Here is a 14263-nt window from a genome sequence, read left to right as displayed (position 1 = left end):
TTCTAACGCAGCGTTTTGCTCTGGCCTATTGTGGTTCTCATGTCCGGGGGGCCCTTGGCCCCTCGTATCAGGAGCGGTGCTAAGGAGGCTGCTTTTCAAAGGTCCTTAAGTAGAGTTGCCAACTTTCTACTTGCACAAAACCAAACGCTCTTGACCCAACCCCTTTCATGCCCTTCCCCAAGGCCCCACCCCCACTCACTCCAGCCCAGCCCACCTCCCTCAGTCGCTCGCTCTCACACCCTCACTCACTTTCACTGGGCTGGGGCTGGGGGTTGGAGTGCAGGGAGGGGTGAGGGCTCCGGTGGGGATGCGGGCTCTGCGATTGGGCTGGAGATTAGGGGTTTGGGGTGCCAGAGGGGGATCCGGGCTGGGGCAGAGGGTTGGGGTGCGGACTCTGGGAGGGAGTTTGGGTGCGGGAGGGGGCTCAGGGCTGGGGTAGGGGATTGGGGTGCGGGTGGGGGGGTGGGGTCTGGGAGGGATTAGGGTACAGGAGGGGGTTCCGACCTGGGGCAGGGGTTTAGGGTGCCGACTCTGGGAGGGAGTTTGGGTGCGGGAGGGGGCTCAGGGCTGGGGTAGGGGATTGGGGTGCGGGTGGGGGTGTGGGGTCTGGGAGGGATTAGGGTACAGGAGGGGGTTCCGACCTGGGGCAGGGGGTTGGGGTGCCGGGTGTGAGATCTGGGAGGGAATTTGGGTGTGGGAGGGGGTTCCGACCTGGGGCAGGGTTTCTGGGTGCGAGCTCCGGCCAGGCGGCGCTTACCTCAGCCGGCTCCTGGTCAATGGCACACCGGTGCTAATGCAGGCTCCTGACCCCTGGTCTCCCTCCGCTGGCAGGCTCTGAGCAAGGCCTGCCCAGAGAACATGGATGACGAGCTCTCGATCCTGCTGACAGCACCCCCCAGCACAGACAAACTCCAGCACATCTTGGAGGTGAGCAGAATGGGGAGGGGCAGCAGGGGTTTTACCTTAGCCCTGGGGACTCCTAGAAAGAAGAGACTGGAAAATCCATGTTTCTATTGGATCCTTCCGAGTATGCATTCGTGATATAAACTCACTGGGTGACCTTGGGGTAACTCACTTCCCCCTTACGGCATCAGTCTTCTCCACTATCAAATCTACACTGGGGAAGAAGGACAGAAGCCCCGACAACCACCTTCACCTCTGGGTGTCTGGTCCTGGGAGCCAAAACCAACTGGACTATCTGCCCCATCTCCTAAACTGCCCTGTCTTTCCCTCCTAGGGCCTGGTCCTTAGTGCTCAGCCTGGCCCCTTCCCAGCTTGTCCCTGACCTTTAAAGGACTCTCCAAGCCCCTCCCATGCCTGCTTCCCTTGGGGTCTCTCTCCTGGCTGAGCACAGGCTGCCCTTCTATCTCTCAGTAGGCCTGGGTCCTAGTCACAGGCTGCGTCTTGTCACGTGACCCCCACACTTATTCCCTTCACCCTAGGGAGCTGCATCACCTGGGCCAGGTGCAGTTGAGCTCCAACCCCTTTCCTGGCCATCTCACCCTGGGACAGGTTGAAACTGGAAACCTGTGGGTAACAGTAACTGGTTGCTCGCAAAGGTGCTGAAGACACAATGGAAGAGGAAATCCTTTGGCCTGGATTGAAATTATTCCGACTGAAAGTGAATGAGAGAAAATAGGTCCAGAGTTCTCTTCCTAGCAGCAGAAAATGTAGTGATTGATAGAGGTTCAGGTCAGAAAGGACCATTATGTGCATCTAGTCGCCCCTCCTGTATGACTCAGGGCCTAGAATGTGACCAAGTGGTTCCTTCAGCCAACCATAGCATGGGACTGAGCCAGAGCACGTCTTTTGGAACGACATCCACATGCAGGAGAGCCAGCTGGCTACCAGAAAATCTCTCTTCTGCAGTGACGTGGGGTTAAGGGACATGGGGGAAAAGACATGGAGGCTGTGACTAAACTTAGAGCAGCAAGGCCAGGAAAACCAGGGTTAGGTCGCAGGCCTGGCTATCAGATCTGCTGTTTTCTATTCCTGGCTTTGGGACCATGAGTGAGTCTCTGCACCGCTGGGTGCCTCGGTTTCCCCAGCTATCAAATGGAGGTAATCAAGGTTTTGTTTGTTCTCCCCATTTTACAGGGTGGGAAACCGAGACACAGTTGGGACCTGTCTACACTACAGGTCTGTCGTGCGTTTGTAATCTGCTGACCCCGACATGTTGTTCAGAGCCTATGGACAACACAGCTCCCAAAGGTACGTTTGTTCTGTGCTTATCCCCTATGTACCAGCAGGGCTGGACAGCATTTCTCACTGTGATGTGGGGAGCAGGTCCTGGGTACTAAGGGTCTGAAGAAGCTCTCAAGGACTAATTTTTTAAAATAATTGTTATCAATGAATTGGGAGAAAACATACAATCCCTGCGGATAAGATTGGGGGGTGACAAAATACAGGCAGAGTGGTAATTCCTGATGGCGAGAGGGCAGTGATACAGAGCGATCTGGCTCATTCGGCCAGCTGGACCCATTCAAAGAAAACAAGTTTGAGCAGAGCCCAATGCAAGGTCCTATGCGTGGCAACAAGGCACGCCGGCCACTCCTCCAGAATGGGGACGTGTATCCAGGAAAGCAGTGACTCTGAAAAGGATTTAGGGGCCAGAGTGGAGAAGCCACTCAACATGAGCTCCCAGTGTGATGCTGTGGTGAACAGGGCTAAAGCCATCCTTAGACGTAGGAGCAGAGCCGTGAGTAGGATAGGGAGGTGACACAGCAGCAGTGAGACTGCTATTGGAATACTGCCTCCAGTGTTGGTGTCCTCCTTTGAAAAAGATGGTCCTAGAAATTGGAGCTGGGGCAGCAAAGAGCCACCAAATGTTGTGAGGGCTGGAGAAAAATGCCTTCTAGTGAGCTATTGAAAGAGCTCAACCTGTTTAGCTTATCAAAAGAAGATTGAAGGGGACTTCATTGAAGTGTTGAAGTGCCTTAATGGAGAGAAAATACTGGGTATTAAAGGGCTCTCTAGTCTAGCAGAGAAAGGCATAACAAGACCCAATGGCTGGAAGGTGAAAAGAGACAAATTCCTATGACAAATAAGGCACAAATATTCAACAGCGAGAATGATTGAACACAGCAAGAAGCTACCAAGGAAAGTGGTGGATTCTCCATCTCTTGATGTCATTAATAAAGACTAGAAGCCTTTCCGGAATGTGTTTGCCCCAAAAGTAGCTATTGTGGTAGACAGGAGGCCTGTGATATGCAGGGGGTCAGATTAGATGCTCTAACTGTCTCTTCTGGCCATAAAGTCTACTCATTTCTGAGAAACCGAGTGTAGCATTGGGAGCAGGTTGTGATGTTTTACTGTCTAGCCGGCTTGCTTCCTAGAATGAACACTCATTGAGTGGGGTGATCCACAGAGAGTAGCTCAAACCTCCAAAGTGTCTGCCCTGTGGCAGGACATTAGCACTGCAGGGGAGGGGTGGGTGTGGCAGTGACATCACAAAGGCGTTTTGCAGGACCTCAGCCTATTGGCCAAAGGTGCTGGGGAGGTGGTGACCTCACAGAGGGATGCTGACATCAGCCAGGCAGGACAGGGGCGCAGGGCTAGGGAAACCTCAGAGACCCCTGTGACTTTGCTTCAGCAAGTTTCCTTCTCGAGATCTCTCTTTGAGGTCTGAGAGAGTATTTGGGTTCATGTATGTGACCACCAGGAGGAACCTCTTTTGAGTTTTCTCCTTTCTTTTTCCTGATTTCACTAGAAAACTGACGTCACCGTTTAGAAGGTAAGAGCCTCCGAGAGGTTTGGAACCTGTTCAGTCTGCTGCATCTGGCGCCAGCTGAATTTTAGGCATGGAAACACTAGCTTAAGGTGGCCAAATTTTATTCCCCACCTGGGATTTTGTCCCTTAGAATCTCTGGGGACATTAAGGTTTGTCCTTTTTCTTTTACTTTTTCCTCCATCCCTCCCTCCTTTCTTTTCATCTCTTACTTCTTTGGTCCTTTCCCTGTTCCCCTCCCACCACCAGGAGGGGTGTGTGTGTGTCGTGGGGGGTGCTCTACAACTCCCATTGTGGGAGGTCCACCGAAAAATGTGGGGCTGAAATAGTGCTCAGACAGTGATCCCCAGTGGTGACCTGGGCCATCCTTTGGGCTCTCTGGTGAGAACCCTCATCCTCCCACCCCTCGGTCTCTACCTTGATTGGCTGAGCATGGGGTTATTGACAGGGAGGAGACTCAGGTCCCTGTTGTTTTCTTTTAAGACCAAGTAAATAGTCATAACCAGTCATATGTTCGACAAATTTTGCTGCTTCTCTGCAGTTCATTATTTTTCTCTACCATTCCAGTTCTCCTAAAATACTTGCTGAATAATTACTATGAACTCTTGCTGGTCTGGAACTCACTTGAGAGCACTTTATTCAGGTCATTCAATGTCTGAAATTCAAGATCCGATGGTTAGTTTGAAAATCAGGTCTCTTGGGTCCTATTCCCAACTCTGCCACGGACTGGCTGTGTGACCTAAGACAAGTCAATTTTCCTTTTTCAGCCTCAGCTTCTCCCTCTTTCAAGTAGGGATAACAATCCGCCCCTACCTACCTCCCGGCAGGTGGAGGATGGGGATCTATTGGAGAGTGTCACTAGGAGCAGTGCATAAGATGAGGTGTCCTATCATGTTTACTCAGAGCAGATTAGGACATAATAGAATGGCTGAAATAGTCTATTTTATTTGTATTTTATTATGTTGCAATTGTTAAAAGCAGCAACTATTTAGCTCAGACTGAAACATCTCATCTAATTTTTGAGATCTAAGTGTCTCCTCTTTGTGTAGCTCAAACCTCCAAAGTGTCTGCCCTGTGGCAGAACATTAACACTGCAGGGGAGGAGTGGGTGTGGCAGTGACATCACAAAGGCCTTTTGCGGGACCTTAGCCGATTGGTCAAAGGTGCTGGGGAGGTGGTGACCTCACAGAGAGATGCTGACATCAGCCAGGCAGGACAGGGGCGCAGGGCCAGGGAAACCTCAGAGACCCCTGTAGCTTTGCTTCAGCAAGTCTCCTTCTCGAGGTCTCTCTTTGAGGACTGAGAGAGTATTTAGGTTCACGTACATGAGCGCCAGGAGGAACCTCTTTTGAGTTTTCTCTTTTCTTTTTCCTGATTTTACTAGAAAACAGACGTCCCTGTTTAGAAGGTAAGAGCCTCCGAGAGGTTTATAACCTGTTCAGTCTGATGCATCTGGCGCCAACTGAATTCTAGGCATGGAAAACACTAGCTTAAGGTGGTCGAATTTTATCCCCCACCTGGGATTTTGTCCCTTAGAATCACTGGGGACATTAGGATTTGTCCTTTTTGTTTTACCTTTTCCTCCATCCCTCCCTCCTTTCTCTTCATCTCTTACGTCTTCTGTCCTTTCCTCTGTTCCCCTCCCACCACCAGGAGGACTCTGTGTGTGTGTCGTGGGGGGTGCTCTGCAGTGCGAACAGGGACAATTCTCCAACTTTGGGCAGTCGAGAGCCTGGGTGAGATAAGGGGCGTTAAAGCCCTTTGTGAAGGAGAAAGGGGAGTTTCACGGTGTTGAGCACCAAGGAATTGTAAACTTTGCTAAAACATCTAGTCTGCAGAAACCAGAAATGGTCGGGGCCACATTGTAACCATTGTCTTTTTTAAAGCCCATTGAGGGATTTGAGTCCCACCTTTTTAGGTATCTGGGGTGCTGGGAGAAGAGAAGAGGTGCCTGTCTCCATTTTATGGCCTCAACAAACTAAGTGCTGTGCCCCAGTTCTCGTCAGAGATCCCTGAAAAAGAACGTCTTCCCATCCATTAACATACCTGGAAAGATACTGGAACTCCTTATTAAACAATCAGTTTGTCAGCACCTACAGGACAATTTGGTTCTTAGGACTAGTGAGCATGGACTTGTCAAGAACAAATCATTCCAGACCAATCCTAGCTCCTTCTTTGGCAGGGTTACGGGCCTAGTGGAGGTGGGTAAACAGTAGATGTGATCCATCTTGGTGTTAATAAGGACATTCTCACAAACAAACTAGGGAAATGTGGTCTAGATGCAATTAGTATAATATGTGTGCACAGATGGTTGCAAGCCCGTACTCCAACAGCCCAGAACCAAACACTCCTCCTCCTGGGCAGTGCGCTCCGACCTCTAATGGTCAGATGCTGCTTAGCACTGTCAGAGCAGCTTTTGCTGGGGGATTCTCCCAGCACTTTCCAATAGTGGGAAAGTATGAAATCCCCATTTGACTGCTGGGGACAGAGCCTAGAGCAGGGAGCAACTTACCCAAAGTCCCACAGGTCAATAGGAAACCAGCAATGGAACCCAGGAGTCCTGACTCCCAGTTCCCTGCTCCAATCACTCCAGCGGAGCACACTCCCTCTCAAAGCAGGGGGACCGGACATGAGGGCCTGGTTGTAATTGCCAGCTGTGGGAGGGAGTGTGCAGCAGTGGTTAGTGAAGGGGCCTGGAAATAAGGACTGCTGGGTCCCATCCCTGGCTCTGACACTTGGTGTGACCCTGAGCCAGTAGCTTCCCCACCCCAGGCCTGGTTCTCATCAGTGGGGTTGGGGTCGCAGCCCCTACAGACCAGGGGGGTTGGGAGGCTCCAGGAAGGTGTGTAAAGTGCCGGGATGTCAGGATCCCGGAGGCGCTGTCACCCCCACACTAGGCCAGTGTTCTGCACCCCCGGCTGCTGGCCGAGTTTCTCTGTCCCTTGGCAATAAGACTCTTGTTTTCACAGCCAGTCGATCGCCCAGTGCTATCACATTGCTTGCTGGCTGGGCAGGGTAACTCCTCAGGTCACCACCACCCTCTCCAGCCTGCCTTGGCTTTGGGGAGTGAGGAGAAGGGCGAGGGATGACACTGAACATCCTCCATCCGTCGCTCCGGCAGCAGAGCAAGTGAGTGGCATTAGGGTTCCCCGTTGGCGTCCCCTGTCTGTCTGGGGAGAGGCAGAAAGAGGGGGAAAGAATCTCTCCCAAAGGAGATTGGATTTGCAAACCGCCCCCAGGAGCCCCTCGCTCTCAGACCGGGGAGGGGCTTCTCCAGAGCCATCTCCAGTGTGTTTGGAAAGGTCCCAGCAATGGGGCTCCCAACCCTTCCCTTGTGGGAGACCGTTCCCCAGGCTGAGCGTCTCTGAGCTGGGCCAGACCCTGTGAGCTGCTGAGCATGGAAATCAATGGGAAAGGCAGGGGTCCTGGCCTTGCTCTGCCTCGGGACTTTGACGTGGGGAATGGTTTCCCAGGAGAAGTCCGGACTCCTGGGTTCTGTTCCTTCTCTAGCCTGGGGGGGAGTGTGGCCTGGGACGGCAGGAGGGAGCTGCTTGTCCAAAGTGACTGAATCCAGTGTTCGAAAAGGAGGAGACTCCCCGGGCATCGCAGCCCCAGGGGGGACGAGGGGAAACACTGGGAGCAGATCATGCAATGAACTCCTGCCAGTGCGTGTAGATTGCATTACGTGCACCCCTGTGGGGGGAGGAGGAGCTGCTCTGGCTGGGGCAGGGATTGGGAGGGACCAAACAGGCTGGTTAGTGAGAGGCTGCCTTGACCCCAGACTCAGGCCCGCTCCCCGCTCGGTTCCAGGATGACCAGGCTCCTGAGGATGTTCAGGAAGAAGGCTCTGCAGGTGGCCCCAGAGCCTGAGGGAAGCAGCTGCCATCTTCCCCAGGAGCAGAGCGGCTCCTCCGTCCCCACTGGCGGGGAAGGAGCTCCCGGCCAGGCCAGGAGGTGGAAGTGCCCAGCCTTCTGGCGGAGAAAACCCGCTCCCAGCGCAGGCGCCGAGGTGGGAGAGGCCAGGTCGAAATGGAGCTGGGCCAGGATGCGGCTGGGCAGGCAGGACCCAGCGCAGGAGGGGAGCTGGGCAGGGTGATTCTGGGGCATGTTGTGTGGGCAGCACCGGCCCCAGGAGCCCAGCCCTGATTCCCAGGAGGAGGCATCGCCCTGCCCGGTCACTGAGGACTTTCCAGCCTCCCCAGGGCAGGAGGTGGAGGGTCCCTGTCCCACCACCAGCAGCTCGGCCCGCTCCCCATGGGACAGCAGCAGTGCCTGGGACTCGGGCAGCAGCGAGGCCGATGGGCGCCGAAGCTTTGTTCCAGGTGAGGAGTCAGGCTGGGCTCAGGGAGAGGTGAGGGCGGGGCTGTGAACTCTCTGGGCCCAGGCCCTCGATCAGTGCTATGGGGGCGGGTCCCCAGCCCAGGGGTCTGGCCTGAGCCACATGAACCCCACTGACACTAGATGCTGCCACTTTGGTCCTTGGTGCTCCAGTTGGGGGAGGCACCTCTCAGGGAGTCCAGGACAGTCTGGGTGGGTCTCTTTGCTATGGGCTCCTGAAGGAGTTGGGGGCTGAAGGCATCACTGAGAGGGGGGAGTGTGGGGCCCGATCTGCCCTGGGTCCCGGTGGTGGGAAGGGGACACATTGCCCCACCGTGCCCCTGTCCTTCCCCCGAGTGGCAGCAGGCGTCACCCTGTCCCCTTCTCTCCCTGGTGCAGGGACTGCCAGGGACTCAGGGGACGAGGAGGAGGAATGGGTGGACGTGGCCACAGAGGAGGCTGCTCTCAATAACAGCCGAGAGCAGCTCCAAGGCAGAGAAAAGGTACAAACGTACCCAGCAGTGCTGGAACCGAGACTGACCTGCCCCTTCCCAGCAACTGACCCCCTGCAGAGGGTCTTGTCCCTGATGATCCACCAGCCCTAATGGGGCCCTTTCTCCTCCATGATCTGGGACCCCAGAGGTGGGGGTGTCTGTCACACACCAGCCGGGTCTCCTCCCCCCACAGGCACTGTCCCAGTTCCTGACCCTGCTTGTGGTGGAGTGGTGGGTGATTTGGACAATGGGCGGGTCCCCACTATCCCCCATTCAGGCCTGAGGCCTGCAGCTGCTGTGTGGGGGCAGGGAGGTCCCTGGCTAACTGGCTCTCTCTCCCCTAACCCCACTCCTGGTGGGTGCAGGAGGAGGCCCAGCAGCCCGTGTTCCTGCACGCCATCCACCCCGCGTCTCGCTGCACAGCAGAGAGGGCAGGACACAGTGGAGCCGCACTGCTGCAAGGCGGCTGTGGCGGAGAGGATTGTGGTGAGCGAGACACGGTGCCCAGCAGCTGGAGGAAAGACAGAGATATGGGAGGGGCAGGGGTCTCCCCAGGCGAATGGATGGGGGATTGTTGGTGCTGGAGGGGCAGCTGAGGGCAGGGATTGCTGGGGCTGAAGACTGGGGAGAAGAGACGGGAGAAATTCGGAGAGTGGTCACTATTGGGCAGGAATCGGAGGAGCGGGGGGTAGGTGGGGGGATCCTGCTGGCTGTGTGGGGCCCTGGCTGTATAATCTCCTCACTGGGAAGTGTCAGTGAGGCCCGAATCTCACACGCTCCTTTGTCTCCTTTGGGTCTCACAGGAGCTCATTGAGGAGCTGCCTGATAACTCTCCACCCGGCGCCGTCCTCGCTAACTCCCTGATTGCTGTGGGCAACCTCAGGTACCGAGACCCTCCGGCCCGGTTCCCCTAACCCCAGTGCTGCTCAGGCCCAGGGCTGGGAGTCACTGCCCCTCCCACTCCCAGGTCACCGCCCAAGGGTGGCTCCTCTGGCAGAGGTGCGGGGAAGGTTCACTCTCTCCTGGCTGGGCTGTTCTTTTCACTCCAGTAACATTGCAACGGCTTTGGGGAGAGGCTCACACCCAGGATCAGATACAGGAAGGGCAGCAGGGTCCAGGGAACAGGGGCTATTCCTGCCCTGCCACTGTCTGTCTGAGAAACCTTGGCCTTGTCATTCCCTGGCTCGGTGCCTCAGTTTCCCTTCTTGCCAGCCTGTGCCTATTTCCCTGCAGTTTCACCTGCGTGTTGGTGCCAGTCCCATCCCCGTACTGCACAGTCTAATATCGGCTCCTCTCTCTTGCCAGCACCATGACACCTGCCGTGGAGCCAGAGCTGGAGACCCACCTCCTCCGAGCTGCCCTGCACGCCGTCTTCACCCTGGGCATGGAGAAGGACACCACCCAAGTGCAGGTAGATCATGCTAAAGTCATGGATTGAAGAGCCAGTGCTTCCCAGAGACCCCACTTCCCATCCTGTGGCAGGTGTAGCCCCAGTTTCCCTAACTCTGACCCATGGCTCTCCCTTGCTTTCAGGATCTGCCTAGGGTCTTGCCAGACCTCCTGGACGCCATGCTGGGGAACCTGCTGGCAGAGTCCCCAGACACCGACAGGCTCCAGTACATCTTGGAGGTGAGCCCGATGAGAGGGGTGGGGGCAATTTTACCTTCACTCTTAGATCCATTTTCCAGTCTGTCCTCCTAGCCGGGCCCCAAGTGGGCATCCTTGGTCAGGGCAGTCAGTGCAATGCCTCCTTTCCCCACAGCACATTAACTACTGGATCGTGTCCAGGGTGCCACGAGAGAGAGCCAGGGCCGTTAAGAGCAGCACGGCCCTGCTCAGATTCACCATCACCCTCCCTGAGTTTGACGTAAGTGACCTCTGACCCCAGCTTCCTGACTCCAGGCGTAGGTGATCTGGCTCCGACGGGCTGTAGGATCTGCTGCTGCAGGGGCTGTGGGTTAGGGGTGTTCCTCTTGGGGAGGCAGAGTCAGAGCAGAGAGTGAGCCTGGCTTGAGTCAAGTTCTTCTTGTCCTAGTTAAGTGGTGACTCTGGGCTTTTAAGGGGACTGTGCTCCAGGTTCATGCCTCCCTGTCATCCTGGAGCAGCTGGGGAAGGATGTCCTCATGGAGGGCCCTGCCCACAGCCCTGTGCTCCAGGCTTCCTTGGGGGCAGAGGAAATTAAGGGTCTGGCTCTAGCTCCTATCCTCTAGCATCTCCTGCAGAGGGGCTGAGGGGAAGGAGAGTCCTGGCCCGGGGGGGACTGGGAGCTGACAGGAAAATGCTGATGGAGTCCCCTCTCCCTCTCCTGTCCATTAGAACTCAGCGGAATTCCCCAGGATGGGTCACCACATGGCACAGCTAGCTCTGTCCGTCAGTGACCCAGCCAAGGACATCAGCCGGCAGGCCAGGGAGGGGGTTTACCGGCTCTACCAGCTGCTGCTGCACCAGAGGGGTAAGGAACCCAGCTGGGAAATGACACCCGCTAGAAGAGTGAGACTGGGACCCCAGCCAATTTCTCTCAGACTGACCCCGGCTGGAGGATGAGTCTCTCTATCTCTTTCTGTGTTCCACACCACGCCCTGCAATTCTGTTGGGCCGGGCACGCAGCGAGGACTCTGCCCACTGTGCAGCCACCAATGGGATTGGAAGGACACAAGCCCTGCAACCAGAAGGACAAATGTGTGTGTGTCTCTCTCCCTGTCACCTACTCCCTCCTGGGGGAAACCCAGCAGCTGATGGGGGACAAGGTGAGCAGCTGCATTAGACTCAGGAGATTGGGGCGGGGCCCAGGCCTCATTCCCGTCCTGTGGCCATTCGCTGGCCTGGCACAAGGAGCCTAGTGGGGAATGAAAGGGAGACCAGGTGCTCCTGGAAGGGAGATGAATTCACCTCCATGAGCAGGAGCGAGCCAGCTTGTCCCCGGAGCAGCTCCACCCAGCTCTTTAGCCAGGCTAATTAATGACAAGCTTTGCCTCGTCCCAGACTTATGTTCTTAGGACAGGGTGCTATCGCTCTTGGGAAGGGCAGGAGAGTCCCCCAAGTGCCCTCTGTGAGACTCTCCTGTCCCACAGGGCCGCACCCAATTCCTAGTGGTCTGGTGTCTGTGTCACCCGAGCCACCACCCAGAGTTGCTCCCATCACTGGCAGCCTGGGAGTCCAAGGACTGACGGGTGATGGCGTCTGACCAGGCAGGGCTGAGGCACATGGGCAGGGGACGCTTGCCCTGCTGCTGGCAAGGCTGGACCCGTTCTGGAGAGAACAGGAGGATTCAGTCAGCAGTAGGGTTACCATGTCTAATAAATAAAAAAAGAGGACCCTCCACGGGCCATGGCCCCGCCCATTTCCCCACCCCTAGCCCCGCCCCAACTCCGCTCCTTCCCCGCCCTAACTCCGCCCCCTCCTCCCTCCCACTCACAGCCATGGGGAGAGGGCTGCCCCAGCGCTACCGGCTTCACGGTTTGCCGGGCAGCCCCCAGACCCTGTGCCCCTGGCAGGCGCTTCCCCAGCGCAGCTGGAGCACGGGAGGGGAAGCGCCCAGCCGGTAGCACTGGCTCGTGCAGCTCGGCTCTTAAAGTCAGAGGGGAGGAGCGGAGCAGCTCAGCTGGAGCCCGGGAAGAGAAGTGTCTGGCCGGCGGCTCGGGGTCCGGCGGCAGTGGGGGGCTGCCCGAAGCCAGTAGCGCTGGCTCGGGCAGCTCGGCTCTTAAAGTCTGAGAGGGGAGGAGCGGAGCAGAGCAGCCGCGGGAGGGGAAGTGCCCGGCCGGCATTTTCCCGGACATGTTTGGCTTTTCGGCATTCCCCCCCGATGGGGGTTTGATTGCTGAAAAGCAGGACATGTCCGGGGAAAAGCAGGACATGTGGTAACCCTAGTCAGCAGAGGCTGCCGATCCGTCCCATTCACCAGGGCTACCATCCTGCGGCTTCAGCATTAGTGGCTGGGGTGACTTGGGGAAAGGTCTCAACCTCCCCACATCCCACTTCACTGCTGCCAGAATCCCTCCTGCCCCCCCGCTATAGTCCCCTCCCTACCCAACCTGGGTGGGGCTGGAGGAGAGGGGTCTGAGAACTTGAGCTGTGGATTGGAGGTGGAACAGCTGTCAGGGGCACTGAGGGCGAGGTGGCAGGAGCTCCCTGTACAAGGAGGGGGGTTGCCACTGGAGGTCACTAGGAAGGACAAGACTCCATCCTGGGGGTCAGGAGGGGAAATCCATCCCTCAGAGGTGGGCAGGGGCTGGGTGGAAATGCTGCTGGTTCCAGGGGCTGTTAATCCCCCCTGATTCCTCGGAGGCGTCTGAGTCTCAGACAGGTTCTCGTTCCCTTGCAGCAGGAGGACGTCACGGCCAATGTGATGCGCCAGCTCCGTATCATGCGGCACTTGCGCCAGGTGCCCGAGGCGCTGCAGGACCTGTGCCTCTGAGGCCACCAGCAACTCCCGCTCTCAGCTGCAGGTACTGCTCTGGCTCTCTGTAAATGGGGAGCTAGTGGAAGGGGAAATGGAGCCCCCTGGCACTCACAGAAACCCTCTCCCCTCTCTGTGGAGCACATCTAGGAAAATCTGAGCCCTATTATATTTAACTTTAACTTCCCAGATATAGACTGGAGTACAAGTGCTAGTAATATAATAGGGCTCAGATTTTCCTAGATGTGATAGCTGATGGATTCCTTCACCAAGTAGCTGCTGAACCAACAAGAGGGGATGCCATTTTAGATTTGGTGTGGGTAGTGAGGATCTCTTAGAAGAAATGGTTGTAGGGGACAGCCTTGGTTTGAGCGATCATGAGCTAATTCAGTTTAAACTAAATGGAAGGGTAAACAAAAATAGATCTGTGACTAGGGTTTTTTTTTTTCAAAAGGGCTAATTTTAAAAAATTAAGGAAATTAGTTAGGGAAGTGGATTGGACTGAAGGACTTGTGGAACAGATAGATCAGACTGAACAGGTTCCAAACCTCTCGGAGGCTCTTACCTTCTAAACAAGGACGTCAGTTTTCTAGTGAAATCAGGAAAAAGAAAGGAGAAAACTCAAAAGAGGTTCCTCCTGGAGCTCACGTACGTGACCCCTAATACTCTCTCAGTCCCCAAAGAGAGACCTCGAGAAGGAGACTTGCTGAAGGAAAGCTACAGGGGACTCAGAGGTTTCCCTGGCCCTGCGCTCCTGTCCTGCCTGGCTGATGTCAGCATCTCTCAGTGAGGTCACCACCTCCCCAGCACCTTTGACCAATAGGCTGAGGTCCTGCAAAACTCCTTTGTGATGTCACTGTCACACCCACTCCTCCCCTGCAGTGCTAATGTCCTGCCGCAGGCCAGACCCTTTGGAGGTTTGAGCTACTCCCTGTGGATCACCCCGCTCAATGAGTGTTCATTCTAGGAAGCAAGCCGGCTAGACAGTAAAACAGCAGAGGCTGCTCCCAATGCTAAACTCGGTTTCTCAGAAATGAGTAGACTTTATGGGCAGCAGAGACCGTTAGAGCATCTAATCTGACCCCCTGCATATCACAGGCCTCCTGTCTACCACAATAGCTACTTTTGGGGCAAACACATTCCGGAAAGGCATCTAGTCTTTATTAATGACATCAAGAGATTGAGAATCCACCACTTTCCATGGTAGCTTCTTCCTGTGGTCAATCATCCTCGCCGTTGAATATTTGTGCCTTATTTGTCATAGGAATTTGTCTCTCTTCACCTTCCAGCCATTGGGTCTTGTTCTGCCTTTCTCTGCTCGATTAAAGA

General features: G+C 55.7%; 1 long non-coding RNA gene across 1 annotated transcript; it reads left to right on the top strand.

Moving 5' to 3' along the window:
* The first annotated feature begins 9794 nt into the window (after window positions 1–9794).
* On the top strand, window positions 9795–11358 carry LOC135972511 (uncharacterized). Its single transcript, XR_010588976.1, has 3 exons — window positions 9795–9949; window positions 10072–10405; window positions 10855–11358. It is a non-coding gene; the product is annotated as an uncharacterized LOC135972511 (long non-coding RNA).
* Window positions 11359–14263: the final 2905 nt, after the last annotated feature.

The sequence above is a fragment of the Chrysemys picta genome, chromosome 6, assembly GCF_011386835.1.
Source record: "Chrysemys picta bellii isolate R12L10 chromosome 6, ASM1138683v2, whole genome shotgun sequence".
NCBI classification, from domain to species: domain Eukaryota; kingdom Metazoa; phylum Chordata; order Testudines; family Emydidae; genus Chrysemys; species Chrysemys picta.
The sequence above is the reverse complement of the archived record's forward strand: the minus strand, read 5'-3'. Positions and strand labels throughout refer to the sequence as shown.